We start from the raw sequence: 13325 nt of genomic DNA, 5'->3' as shown, positions 1-13325 counted from the left end.
GAACTGTTCTCTGTAGTTTGGAGATGAGCTGTAATTCTGGGGGATACCCAGGTCCCACCCGGATGTTGACATCCCGAGCGCTGGAATCCAGTGTGTGTAAGAGAGGACCCAGCCTAGTGACTAGTCAGTAAAAGCCTGTTTGTGCCTGAAAACATTAAAGAAAATTCAAATCACACTCTGATGCCATAGCTAGCTTAAATTTATGTGCCTCAGACAAGTTTCTTCTCTGACTACCCGAAGACCTGTACTGCTGACTTGTTCCTTGAAACCAACCTATAAATAATCTTCTATGTTGTTTATACACAGTTCCTGTCTCAGTGATCGCCATATTCTACTTGCTCACCACAAAACGTACCTCATGGTGGCGAACCCAAAGCCTACACACTTGCCACCCATAATTCAGTTATTCCTAAATGGTAGACAGCATAGTTCACATACAGAAAACCTTAGGTTTAAATACTGACATCTCTAGTAAAAGAGTCTGAGGCAGCAGTTTCAGGGGAAAATCTCAGCCTGAGACCCTTGGAGAGCTGTTTCCAATTAGTTTATACTGGGCAAGGTAGACCAATGGTCTGTTGTCATACAAGGCAGCTGTGTACGATAAAGTTCCCCTTTCTTTTCCAGGGGATAATGTTTTCATTACACTTGCTTGGTAGTTGTTACAATCCTTGAGATTTATGTGAATACCTGTGCAACTTTTTTTAAACTTGCCTATTCACTTTCAAAAGATCACATATAGATGAGTCACCTGTCCATATTTGATAAAAATGCAATAGAGTTCAGTGAATGGCTGTGCGTAGAACAACATTCCAGTATAATCAGAAAATCTTGCAGGCAGAGACACCCACTGGTCCCATCACAACTGAAGAACAGGTTTGACCAGATGCAGAGCTTTCCCATGTGATATGCCCCCCCCCCAATCATACACAACTGTCCTTAGGTGCCTGGAGCTCTATTAAAGAGTGATTGAGGAGAACTTGCTGAGCACTGCAGTGTGTTTGGGTCAGCAGAAAAGCAAAGGAGGTAAGTTTTTTGGGTCAATGTGTTGTAACTTGTCTTCTAATTTCTGTTAACTTAAAACAACAACTGTAAGGTTGATAGATATTAGCAACTGGTGTATATGAGGGTTTTCTTCCCCCTCCTTCTTTGTTCATGCTTCTCTCTGTGTGAAGTTGCAATTCTCTACACAGCTAAGCTGCTTCTACCCCAGGAAATTCAACCGGACTTCAAGCAGCACAGCTGTGTGTAGGATTATGCCTTCAGCCTTTATTGTTTCCTTCAAGAGATGTTGCTTAGTGATAATACGGAGTTAAAGGCTTGGGAGATGTGCTGCAGAGACAATGAAGAGCTCTCATTCCCCCTCATCTCTTTTACCAAACAATCACAAGCAGGAAGAGTTTCTCCTTGTTTAGTAAAGCTGACAGAAAAGTGATTATACCAAACCTCCTGCTTTCCTGCCTGGTTAACCGTTTGTAACACTGAGAGAACTGCTTCACTTTTCTCTTCTCAGCAGCAGCAGCATTTTTTGAAAGGAATAGGATTGATTTCTTGAACAGTATTCTCTTGACAAGCTCAGAACCATCTGAAGTATGCTTCCCCCCCCCCTTTGACTCATTCTAAACTCAGCTGTATATCTTTGTTCCAAGCTTAAACAGAGGGCTGTATCCTGCTTCTGGTATCTATCTACACTAGGTGACTGGAAACCAATTTGTCTAATGAGGGCAAGCTGTGAGTCCTGGACCTATGTGTGTGGATGTGGAAATAAGTCCCTCAGCAATCAGCAGAGCTTACTTGCTGGGTAGTGTGCATGAGAGCCTTGCATTGGGACAAGGCATACATCATTGTTGTGTAGTGGTTAGAGTTCAGACTAGGATCTGGGAAATCCTGCACTACTATGGAGCTTGCCAAGTGATCTTGGGTCAATCAGGTTCTCTCAGCCTCATCTACCTTACAAAGGTTGTTGTGTGGATAAAATAGAGAAAGGGAGAATGATACTTTGGGTCCCCATTGGGTAGGAAAGCCAGGTAGAAATATCTAAATACATTAACATTTCGGTCTTAATAGGATAACAAGATGTCTAATATGTTGCCCTGCCAATATACACCCCATCCCAAACAGATGATTGCTGTTTGAGCATTGATTATGTCCATCACAAACTCTTCCTACAAAGTGACAGCTGTCATTTTATTTATATGGTAGTATACTTTTGTGGATTTTTCCTCTATACATGGAGTGCAAGCTAAGAACCTTTTGAAACTGTTAGAAAGATGTTCAGCACAACATAGGGCTGCGTGTTCCCATGTGCTAAAACTTTGTGTGTGCACTTGCTTAAAATGGAGAGACCCCAGAGTTTGCAGGTAGTGAGGAACAAGCTCAGATGCTGACTGCACTGTAAGCTGTGGGCTCAAAAATAAGGGAACAATCAGTAGTGAATAATGACCACCTGTCATTAAGTTTCCTGCTGGAAAAGCAGGATAGCTTCACAACAACAAAAACTGTCAGAACAGCTGCTGAATGAGAAGGTCACAGCATGTACTAGATGGCTGACATGGTTAATACTGTCATAAATTCATAGTTGTCTGTCTGTATGAATGGCATTCTTCTTGCTAGTTAAAGTACACATCGCAAATCCTAATTGCTTATGGGGAGGGGGAGAGAGAGAGAGAGATCTATAGCGACAAAGAAGCATGGAGAATAATTTAAGATGCTAAATATATTTTTGAGCCAGTCTGTGATTTCACAGAGTGGATGGGATGAATGATTCAATATTTCCCTTTTTCACCATAAGGAATATATGCCACAGTGCTCCAGAGGCTCACATCTCACGGAGCCTTGGGGCAAGGCATTTGCTGCTGCTGGATGGGAAACGGTCAAAAAGTCCATTGGTGCAATGTAGGTGTGGTTGTGAGGAAACAAAATGGGCTCAGGGCATGTTACTGCACGGCTGTTTAAGGTCAGGGCAGGGCAGGGTGCTTCATCTTGTCAGTGCTGAGAAGCTTTGGATTTATTTTGGCTATGGTTGGATGGCTCTCAATGGGCTTCTTGAAGCATCATCGGCACCCTGCCCTGAAAGCTGATGAATAGCTCATTGAAACCAAGGAGGCTGGTGAGTGGCACTCCAGACACCCCTGGTGCAAAAACTCAGACTTGTTTCAAATCTCATGCTGGCTAACACAAAAAAGCACTTTTCCTTGGGTTTTTGCACTTACTCAGCATCTCATGTAAACCAGGCTGCCACCCACATGAAGCAGCTGTGCATGCTCTGTAATGGCATTGTACAGGTAGCAGCTTGGTTTGAATGAGACACTGTGCCAGTTTGGTGCAGTGCTTCAGTGCACGGACTCTAATCTGGGAGAACTGGGTTTGATTCCTCACTCCTCCACTTGCAGCTGTTGGATGACCTTGGGCAAGCCATAGTTCTGTCAGAGCTGTTCTCTCAAGGACAGTTCTGGAAAGAGCTCTCTCAGCCCCACCTACCTCACAGAGTGTCTGTTGTGGGGAGGGGAAGGGAAAGGAGTTGGTAAGCCTCTCTGAGATTCCGAGAATGGTATAAATTCATTCTCCTCCTCTCCTCCTCCTCCCCTCACAGGTGCCTCTTTTCTTAGGCAGCATCAGATCTGAATTAGGCTTTATGCAGACTTCCTGGAGAGAGATGGTAACTACAGGCACCATAGCCTAGAAATTCTGACATGCTGTCTATCAAGCCCAGGTCTACGTAGATACTTAACAGGTTGGGAAATTTTAGGGGTGGAGCTTGAGTAGGGTGTAGTTTGGGGAGGAGAAGGACCTCAGCAGGGCACAATGCCATAGATTCCACCTTTCAAAGTAGCCATTTTGTCCAGGGGATTTATTTATTTCTTGTATGGCAGGATTACACACAGGAAAGATATAATAATATGAAATATGTAACCAAGTTGATACAATGTGTATGCAGACAGATCGAACCATCTCACTAAATACCATCTAAATTTTTCAATCCTATTTAAATAACAGGTCAGCACATCTGCCAAAGCCCATTCGTATTCTATTAGCTGTCTTCCATGCTTTACATGGCAAGTCAAATCCTGCAGGCTTCTCGTTGGTGTTCATCAGGTTATAGATAACAGGTGGAACTGATTGCATCCATATTCATGACCATTCATTCCTTAGATCAAAATTTTGTGATTGCAGGATTTGTGCGATTTTATTGCTGGGTGTCGGGATCTTAGTCTGGATAGGCCCGTGTCAGCCATGTCTTTGTGAATGGACAGCTCACTGTTTTTGATCATTTTATATTCACAGAGAAGAGCATCTTGTCTTTGGAGATGTGGGGGAGTGATGTGGCACAATGTAGGTAGCCAATAGGTCAAAATGGGTTTAATACATCTGCTGATGGTTCTCATTGTATTGACTTGGGCATCAAGCTTGTGGACATGGGGGCTGTTGAGCCTCACTGAAGCACCATATTCCATAGTACTATACACCAACCCCAAAGCTGAGCATCTAAGTGCTGTAGCAGATGCAACCCAAGTTGTAACACATAATTTTTAGAGGATGTTTTTTCCCATGCGTATTTTTGTTGCTACATTGGTAAGATGGTGTTTATAGCTCAAGGTCCTGTCCAGGGTGATGCCAAGGTCTTGAGGCAGCAGGAGGAAGGTTGCAGGCATAACATGCCTGAGGAATTATAGAGCTTTATTTACAAATGCTAGAAGTGTCTAAGGTAAAACTGGGGAGTTGGAATGCTTGGTTTGGGGGAAAACATAGACGTTGTGGGTATTTCAGAAACTTGATGGAATGAGGAAAATCAGTGGGATATCGTGATCCCTGGTTATAAATTATATTGGAAGGATAGCGGGAGAAAAGTTAGAGGTAGGGTGGCTCTGTATGTCAGAGAGAGTATACAGTCCAGTAAGATTGAGAAGGTAAGAGAATTAGATTCACTTCTGGAAAAGCTATGTGTCGAAATAGTGGGCTCAAAAGGAATCTTAACCCTGGCAGTTTGTTATTGCCCACCAGATCAAAAGATAGAGGAGGATTATAAAATGATGAATGAATTAAAGATAGTGGCTAGATGAAATAACTATGTCATAATAGGCAATTTTAACTACCCACACATTGATTGGGTTGGTATGTGTTCAAGTCGGGAAAAAGAGATTGAGTTTCTAGACACTCTCAATGACTGTGCTATGGAGCACATAGTCACAGAACCTACCAGGGGAGAGGTGATCCTAGATTTGGTCCTAAATAATGCCCAAGACCTGATGAGAGATGTAAAAGCGATTGCACCACTTGGGAACAGTGACCATAATGTTATTGAATTCAACATTTGTATCTCTGAAATGAGGGAACATGTGAAGAGGAAAGTGAAAGGAAAAGTAAAAAGGGTCAAAACCATTGGGGACGCTTGGAGGCTATTTAAAACTACAATCCTAGAAGCTCAGATAAAATATATTCTGCAGGTTAGGAAAGGCACAAATAGGTATAGAAAAAGGCCTTCATTTTTAATAAATGAAGTAATGGAAGCTGTAAAAGGTAAGAAGGATTCCTTTAAGTGGTAGAAAGCTAGTCTCAGTGAGGTTGATAAAAGGGAACACAGGCTGTGGCAAATAAAATGCAAGTCTGTGATCAGGCAGGCATAAAGGGAATATGAGGAACGTATAGCAAAAAACCATAAAGACCAAGAGTTAAACTTTCTTCAAATACATTAGAAGCAGGAAACCAGCCATGGAGGCAGTGGGGTCATTACTGAAGGATGATAGGGAAGCTGAGAAGCTGAATGCATTTTTTGTCTCTGTTTTCACTGTGGAAATTGAAAAGTGCTTGCCCATTCCAGAACCAATAATTTTGGGAGGGGTGTTGAAAACCCTGAGTCAGATTGAGGTGGCAAGAGAGGAGGTCCCAAGACTGACAGACACCTTAAAAACTGATAAATCACCATGCCCAGATGGCATACATCCAAGAGTTCTGAAAGAACTCAAATGTAAACTTGTGGATCTCCTGACAAAAATATGTAATCTTTCCTTAAAATCTGCCTCCATTCCTGAGGACTGGAAGGTAGCTAATGTCACTCCTATCTTTTAAAAAGGGTTTCAGAGGGGATCCGGGAAATCACAGGCCAGTCAGTCTGATGTCAATACCAGGTAAGTTGGTGGAAACCATTATTAAGGAAAGAATTAGTAGGCACACTGATGAACAAAAACTATTGAGGAAGACTCAGCATGGGTTCTGTAAGGGAAGATCTTGTCTCACTAACCTGTTAGTGTTCTTTGAGGGGGTAAACAAACATTAGGACAAGGGGGACCCAATAGATGTTGTTTACCTTGACTTCCAGAAAGCTTTTGATAAAGTTCCTCATCAAAGGTTCCCAAGTAAGCTCAATAGTCACAGGATAAAAGGACAAGTCCTCTTGTGGAACAAGAACTGGCTAATTAATAGGAAACAAAGAGTGAATATAAGTGGACAGTCTTCTCAGTGGAGGGTGGTAAACAGTGGGGTACTGCAGGGATCAGTACTCTGTCCAATGCTTTTTAACTTGTTAATTAATGAGTTGGAGTTGGGAGTAAGCAGTGAAGTGGTTACATTTACGGATGACACAAAGTTGTTCAGGGTGGTGAGAACCAGGTAGGATTGTGAGGTACTCCAAAGGGATCTGTCGAGGATGGGCAAGTGGGCATCAATGTGGCAAATGGGGTTCAGTGTGACCAAGTGCAAAGTGATGCACATTGGAGCCAAAAATCCTAACTATAAATACACGTTGATGGGGTCTGAACTGGCAGAGACTGACCAAGAGAGAGATCTTGGAGTTGTAGTAGTTAACTCACTGAAAATGTCAAGACAGTGTGTGACTGCAATAAAAAAGGCCAATGCTATGCTGGGGATTATTAGGAAGGGAACTGAAGACAAATCAGCCAGTATCATAATACCCCTGCATAAATCAGTGGTGTACAATTCTGGTCACCACACCTCAGAAAGGTTATTATAGCATTGGGACAAGTGCAGAAAAGGGCAACTAGAATGATAAAAGGGTTGGAACACTTTCCCTATGAAGAAAGGTTGAAGCACTCGGGGCTCTTTAGCTTGGAGAAATGATGCCTGAGGCGTGACATGATTGAGGTTTACTAGATTATGTATGGGACAGAGCAGGTAGAGAAAGAAGTACTTTTCTCCCTTTCTCACAATATAAGAACTCGTGGGCACTCAATGAAATTGCTGAGCAGTCAGGTTAGAATGGATAAAAGGAAGTACTTCATCACCCAAAGAGTGATTAACACTGGAGTTGGAGGTGGCTACAAGCATGGATGGCTTCAAGAGGGAATTGGATAAACATATGGAGCAGAGGTCCATCAGTGGCTCTTAGCCCAAAGTTATAGATAGGAACTCTCAGTCTGGGGAAAGTGATGATCTGTATTCTTGGTGCTTGGGGGGGGGGGCAAAAGTGGGAGAGCTTCTAGTCTCCTGGCCCCACTGGTGGACCTCCTAAATGGACCTGGTATTTTTGGCCACGGTGTGACAGTGTTGAACTGGACGGGTCATTGGCTTGATCCAACATTGGCTTCTCTTATGTTCTTAGGTGTATGGTTGTGTGTAAGTCGGATGCCATTAAGGGAGACATTCAGTTCACGGTTTGGAAGATTGTTATTAAGATGAAAACAGATGCATTCTGTTTTTCCTGCTCTTGGAATGAGCTGCCATTTATAGTAGTAGTCAGCCAAGATTTCGAGGTCCCTTGTCAGTATTTCCTCAGTCCTTTCAATTCATTTGTGCCTTACTGCAATCATTGTATTGTCGACATTAGCAAACATCCTGGATATCGTCTTGGGAACATCAGAGATGTATAGATTGAAAAGAACTGGAGCAAGGACTGAGCCCTGGGGTAAACCATTATTCAGTTTCTTCTGCTTACTAATTGACTGACCCATAATTACTTGGAAAATTCTATCACTCAGCATGTTATTTAAGAGCTGAAATAATGTTCTGCGGTGGAAAACTTGTAAAAACTTGTACAACAGGGCATCCCTTCAGACTGTGTCATAAGTGGCAGTCCAATTGACTGCTGATGTCTTAAGACATTTCTGATACCCTGCCTCAATGGAAGTTGTTAAGTTGAGAACCTGGTCTTCACACATTGACAAGGTCTAAATCCTGCTTGCTCCATAGGGACTTGTTCATTAATTCTGTCACTGATTCCGTTCAGGATTAGCCTCTTCAGGAATTTATAACAAGAGCTCAGAAGGGAAATAGGTTTGTAACTTTCTGCCAGATGTTTTGGTTTTCCAGGTTTCAGAATAGCAACTATCTTTGTTTTCTTGCATTCCCCCGGGAGTCTTCCTGTTCTCATGATGTCAGTGAGAAACTTTGCAAGCCACTCCTTAGTGAATGTTCTTCTGTTGATCAAGAAATCATTATGGATGCAGTCAAAGCCCAGTGCCTTTCCACTCTTGATATCCTTCAGTGACTTAATAATCTCATCAGCACTGAAATCCACTGACAGCTCACAGTCTTCAGGGCAGGTGCATTTCAAAATTTGGAATTCTTTTTTTATCCTGATTGTAAAATCTTGGTCCATTGGAGCTCTGGATAGGGATACCTGTCGGGCAGCTACCTGGTTTGAGGTTACCTCCAGATTTCCTTGGAGCACAGGTGGGCTTGCACCTAGTTTTTTCAGCATACTCTAGGCTTTCCTACTGGAGTGCCTGAAATCCAAATTTGCAGTCGCTTCAGTTCATTTTTGTCTACATGCAGCGTCAAGTTCATGGAGTAGTTCATCTGCTACTTCTGGATCTTTGCTGTCAAGGAAATTTTGATACAGCCTCTCTCTCTGATCACTCCGGGGGAACTGATCTCTGTCACCTGGAGATCAGTTGTAATATTGGGAGATCACCAGCCACCACCTGGAAGGGTGCAACCCTAATATTTAGCCCAATGACCTATAAAACTGAACAAGAAAAAGAACAAGATCTCTGGAAATCATTTTCAGAACGGAAATGGGGAAGGGAGTTTAAGAGTTGCCAATTCCGACTTTGCACATTGCTGGAGATTTGGGGGCAGTTTATGAAGAAATTTGGCAGAGATGTAGTTCCATGTATCTCACCCTCTAAAACCTTTTCCTCTCAGGGAACTGATCTCTGTAGTCTGGAGATCAGCTATAATTCCAGGTGAACTTCAGGCCTCACCTGGAACCTAGCAATTGACAGAGAAAGACAAAGGCAGGAAAAAGAGAGGCATGGAGAATCAAGGTCTTATTTATTTATCTTAAAAGTGTTATTCCATCTACTTTTGAACAATTAGCTCTGTGTACTTTGGGCTTCATATTAGTTACATGCTGTTGTCCTGTCCTTTCTTGACTTGTTTAGATAGGACTGCTAGATAGGGCTGCCAAGTCCCCCAGGGGGGCAGGGGTTTCCCTCTGAAAGGGCCCCCAACCTGCCGGTCCGGATCAGGATGGCGGGGAGTATCCCACTCCCAAAGTGCCCGTTTTGGGCCGATGTGCCCGGCGCGATGATGTCACCCGGAGGTGACGTCATCACGCTGGGCACGTCGCCAGGCTATGCTCTAGCAATCAGTCTCAAAACTCTATGGTACCCCATGGACTCCTGGACACTGCCCAAATTTACCCCACTGCACCATGGAACCGACTTGGCAACCCTACTGCTAGATCATCTTCTTTGCAAACCAATACAAAGACTTTTTCATAACTCACCTCTTGCTTTAAGGAAACATGAGCACGCACGGAAGCAACCTAAGAATCAGGTCACATGAGCCAGAGTGGTCTTCCCAGCAGGATTTAGGGTTAAAGGTCATGGCTTAGTATAAAGGCCCAGCCAGTCCCATGCAGCAGAAATAGTAGCTCTGAGTGATTACTATGCTGCAATTTAAATACTGTTGTGCATGCTGGGAACTTACAAGACGAGTGTTTGTAATGCACCTCATCACCCACCACCAAAACAGCTAGCTGGCACCCTCCTCTGCCAAACTATTTATCATGTTTCTATCACACTTTTTGATCCAAGAAGCTTGGTAAGGATGGTAAGTAGTTCAGTGGTGGGTGGACCTGTTGTACTTGCTAGGATCTTCTTTTGGGATCTCCATAGCTAAAGCTGATTGACTGCTTCAGGCTGCCTATATGTGGGTACTGATGATAGCAAAGCTGAAATACAGTCTCACTTCAATTTGGTGAAGTGATAACTTCACCAGGAAGAGGAAACACCCAACTTTATCAAACCTAAACTCACTAAAAGGATATGTTCTAATTGTATGAAGGAAGTTTATTTTGCTCCTTTACTCAGTGCTGGCCAGTCTACGTGTGGTGCCCTAATATCAGCTCTGTTACTTTGAGCTGACTTGTGGAGAACCAGCCGACTGATTAACTTAGAGGACAGGATGTACATGCTTCACTGGGTTCTCGGTAGGCTTTGTCAGACAGCTGACAACTTTGGTCTAACGTAGTGGTCTAATGTAGAGGTCCCCAATATGATGTTCATGGGCACCATGATGCCCACTGATAGCTCTCTAGGTGCCCACCAAGGGTCTTCAGAAAGTGGGTGTGGTCAGGTGCGGTTATTGCCTAGCAGGGCTTCTGACTGGCTATGCAGATTAAAATTACATTGTTTCAGCAGCAGCTGCCACCACAGTCTTTTTTCTATTGTTTCTCAACCCACTCTCCCAGTATATTTTAATGACCCCTCTTTTCCCCAGCACTTGAGCTTCTTCCGTGTGTGGCTCCACCTCCCACTGCAGCCATTTTATGGTTCTGCCCACGCACCCTGTGTCAGAATTCCAAAGGTGCCCCCAGGCTCAAAATGTTTGGGGACCCCAGTCTAATAGAACATCAGTCTGATGAAGCTTGTGTAGAATCATATGGCATCCATTTGGGGAGAAATGTGTCCTGTGCAATTTAAAAACAAACAAACAAAGCAATATTACTATGTCCCAGGCTCTCATGGGCTCCGGTTCATGAAAAGTTATGCTACAATTCTTAATCCTTGACAACACCTTTGATGATACTACTTCTGTATGCTCATCTACAGCAAGAACTGGAACTATATAATAGGCTAGAAAGTCCTGTGGGGAGTGGGGAATGTATTCTTGTACATTCTGTCTTGATATCTTCCCAATAACCTCAGAGACATGGCTTTATTTTGTATTCTGTTTGTGCTTGGCAAATAACCAAGCAATGCTGAAATCAGGCACATTTTGTGCTGGGGACAATAAATACATAAAAGCATATGAGATCAGCAGGTCTGAGTAAACTTTCAGTGTTACTCTGGGGTAAAAGGAAAGCAAAGCCTGTCTAACCTGTAAATCAACAGGTCTGAGGAGTGATGATTTAGTTCCTGTGACTTTTAGAACAATGTCCTTGGGTCCCCAAAGACCTGGGGTCAAGGAAGCAAAACAGACTTTATTTCTTTCAGAGAAAGAATGTTAAAAGGGAAGGGGGGAAAACAAGGAAGAGTGTAGGTAGGCATATGAGATTCTCCCATGTGCACTTCTGCTCTCAGGACTGACCTACACATTGTGTGCTTGGGAGACTAATGATCAGGTCTCTCAATGTATTAGAATAAGGAAGGCCAAATAATGAAACTGAAGCTCAAATACTTTGGCCACCAAATGAGAAGTGAGCACTCACTGGAGAAGACCCTGATGCTGGGAAAGATTGAAGGTCAAAGAAGACGGGGACGGCAAAGGATGAGATGGTTAGACAGTGTCATAGATGCAACGAACATGAAGTTGAGCACACTTCAGAGGATGGCGGAAGACCGGAAGGCCTAGCGTGATCTGGTCCATGGGGTCGCGAAGAGTCAGACTCGACTGTGTGACTGAACAACAACAAAACTGGGGAAGAGCATGAGAGCCACTGGGGAAGAGCACAAGAGAGTGCATTCAACCCTTTCCTCCTTATCAACATATTTAATCTCCCCCTCAAGAGCAATTCACCTAGTAAGGAAAACAGACTTTTATTGTAGGTCTTTCTCCCCTGTTCAATCTGGAGTATTAGAAATGATCCCACCCCCACCCCCCAAAAAACTATTGGGGATGTGGTTGAAGGTTGTTATTTAGGAGATTTTTATGCCACCTTTCCTGCTCACCCCCACTCTCTGGTGTTGTTGCCCCAACCCAGATTTTCCCGACCCTATTTCTTAACATTGTAAAATATGCTACAAGAGCTATCATAGCTCTCCCACATAACATGCATTTCAGCTGTAACCATGTTTGCCACAAAAAGTAGAAATGGCAACCCCATGTACAAATATATGGGAGCCAGAACATCCCCACCCCCACCTCCAAAACATTAGATATGGTTGCCAACAGATCTGGAGAAAAATGTCCTGTCTCTTCAATGGCAGCTTAATGTGTGGGAAAGGGCAGCTGAAGCTTTTCATGGCAGGGAAAAAGAGATAACATCACCTGGTAAATAGTATCCCACAAATCTGTATTAAAAGGACAGGAAATTCTTTCTCCAGGCAGCTGGCAATCCTATATTTACGCAAAGAGCAAGGGGAGAAATGTTGGGGTGGTGGGTAGGTGTTTACTGATAAACTGGAGGACTTAGATGTGCCATCTTTTTAATGTAGATATTAAGGTCATAGATACTGTTCAGACCAACGTTTACATAAGAACATAAGAGAAGCCAGTGTTGGATAAGGCCAATGGCCCATCCAGTCCAACACTCTTGTCACACAGTTGTCACAAATACCAGGTGCCATCAGGAGGTCCAGCAGTGGGGCCAGGACACTAAAAGCCCTCCCACTGTTGCCCCCCCCCCCAGCACCAAGAATACAGTGCATCACTTGCCCCAGAGTTCCTATCTATACCTTGTGGCTAATAGCCACTGATGGACCTCTGCTCCATATGTTGATTGTGATTACCAGGGAGTTAGATTGTATGGAAGTAGTTAGGTCTCCTGGTAGGATCAGTTAAATTAGATTAGATTAGTAGTTGTTTAATGGCATTCAGTTCTGTTAGTAGCAGGGAAATTAGATAGATTTTCTGTTGCACAGGGATTGGACTCTGTGGCCTCACCTGCCATCCGGTCATCGGCGGTCTGAAGCTCAGTGGAGACCGACCTGTGTGACATGCTTGGCCAGTATATTCCGGTGCTTGTGGGGAGGGGGAAGTTTTGCGGTGGGCCTAGGCAGATTAGTAAGGGAAGGCTGCGGAGAAACAGAATGGCTTAGCACCCTTCCAGCTTACGGCCCATCCCAAGGGTGGCTGGCAGTGGGGCCAGGATTTCTAACCCCCCTCCGTCATTGGTGTTGTGCAACGCCAGGTCCATTAATAACAAGACTGCAGTCCTTTGGGATTTTGTGGTAGAACAACAGGTCGACCTGGCGTGCGTGACCGAG

The 13325-nt window shown here is 43.7% G+C and overlaps 1 protein-coding gene across 1 annotated transcript in view; it reads left to right on the top strand.

Annotated features, from left to right (window-relative positions):
* Nucleotides 1-969: 969 nt before the first annotated feature.
* Nucleotides 970-13325, top strand: part of UPK1B (uroplakin 1B) — a 34482-nt gene continuing 22126 nt past the window's right edge. Inside the window, exon 1 of the mRNA XM_015406128.1 lies at nt 970-1023. The gene's annotated coding sequence lies outside the window, so the exon portion shown is untranslated. The remainder of the gene's footprint in view (nt 1024-13325) is intronic.

The sequence above is a fragment of the Gekko japonicus genome, unplaced genomic scaffold, assembly GCF_001447785.1.
Source record: "Gekko japonicus isolate JY-2015 unplaced genomic scaffold, Gekko_japonicus_V1.1 scaffold919, whole genome shotgun sequence".
Lineage (NCBI taxonomy): Eukaryota > Metazoa > Chordata > Lepidosauria > Squamata > Gekkonidae > Gekko > Gekko japonicus.
The sequence above is the reverse complement of the archived record's forward strand: the minus strand, read 5'-3'. Positions and strand labels throughout refer to the sequence as shown.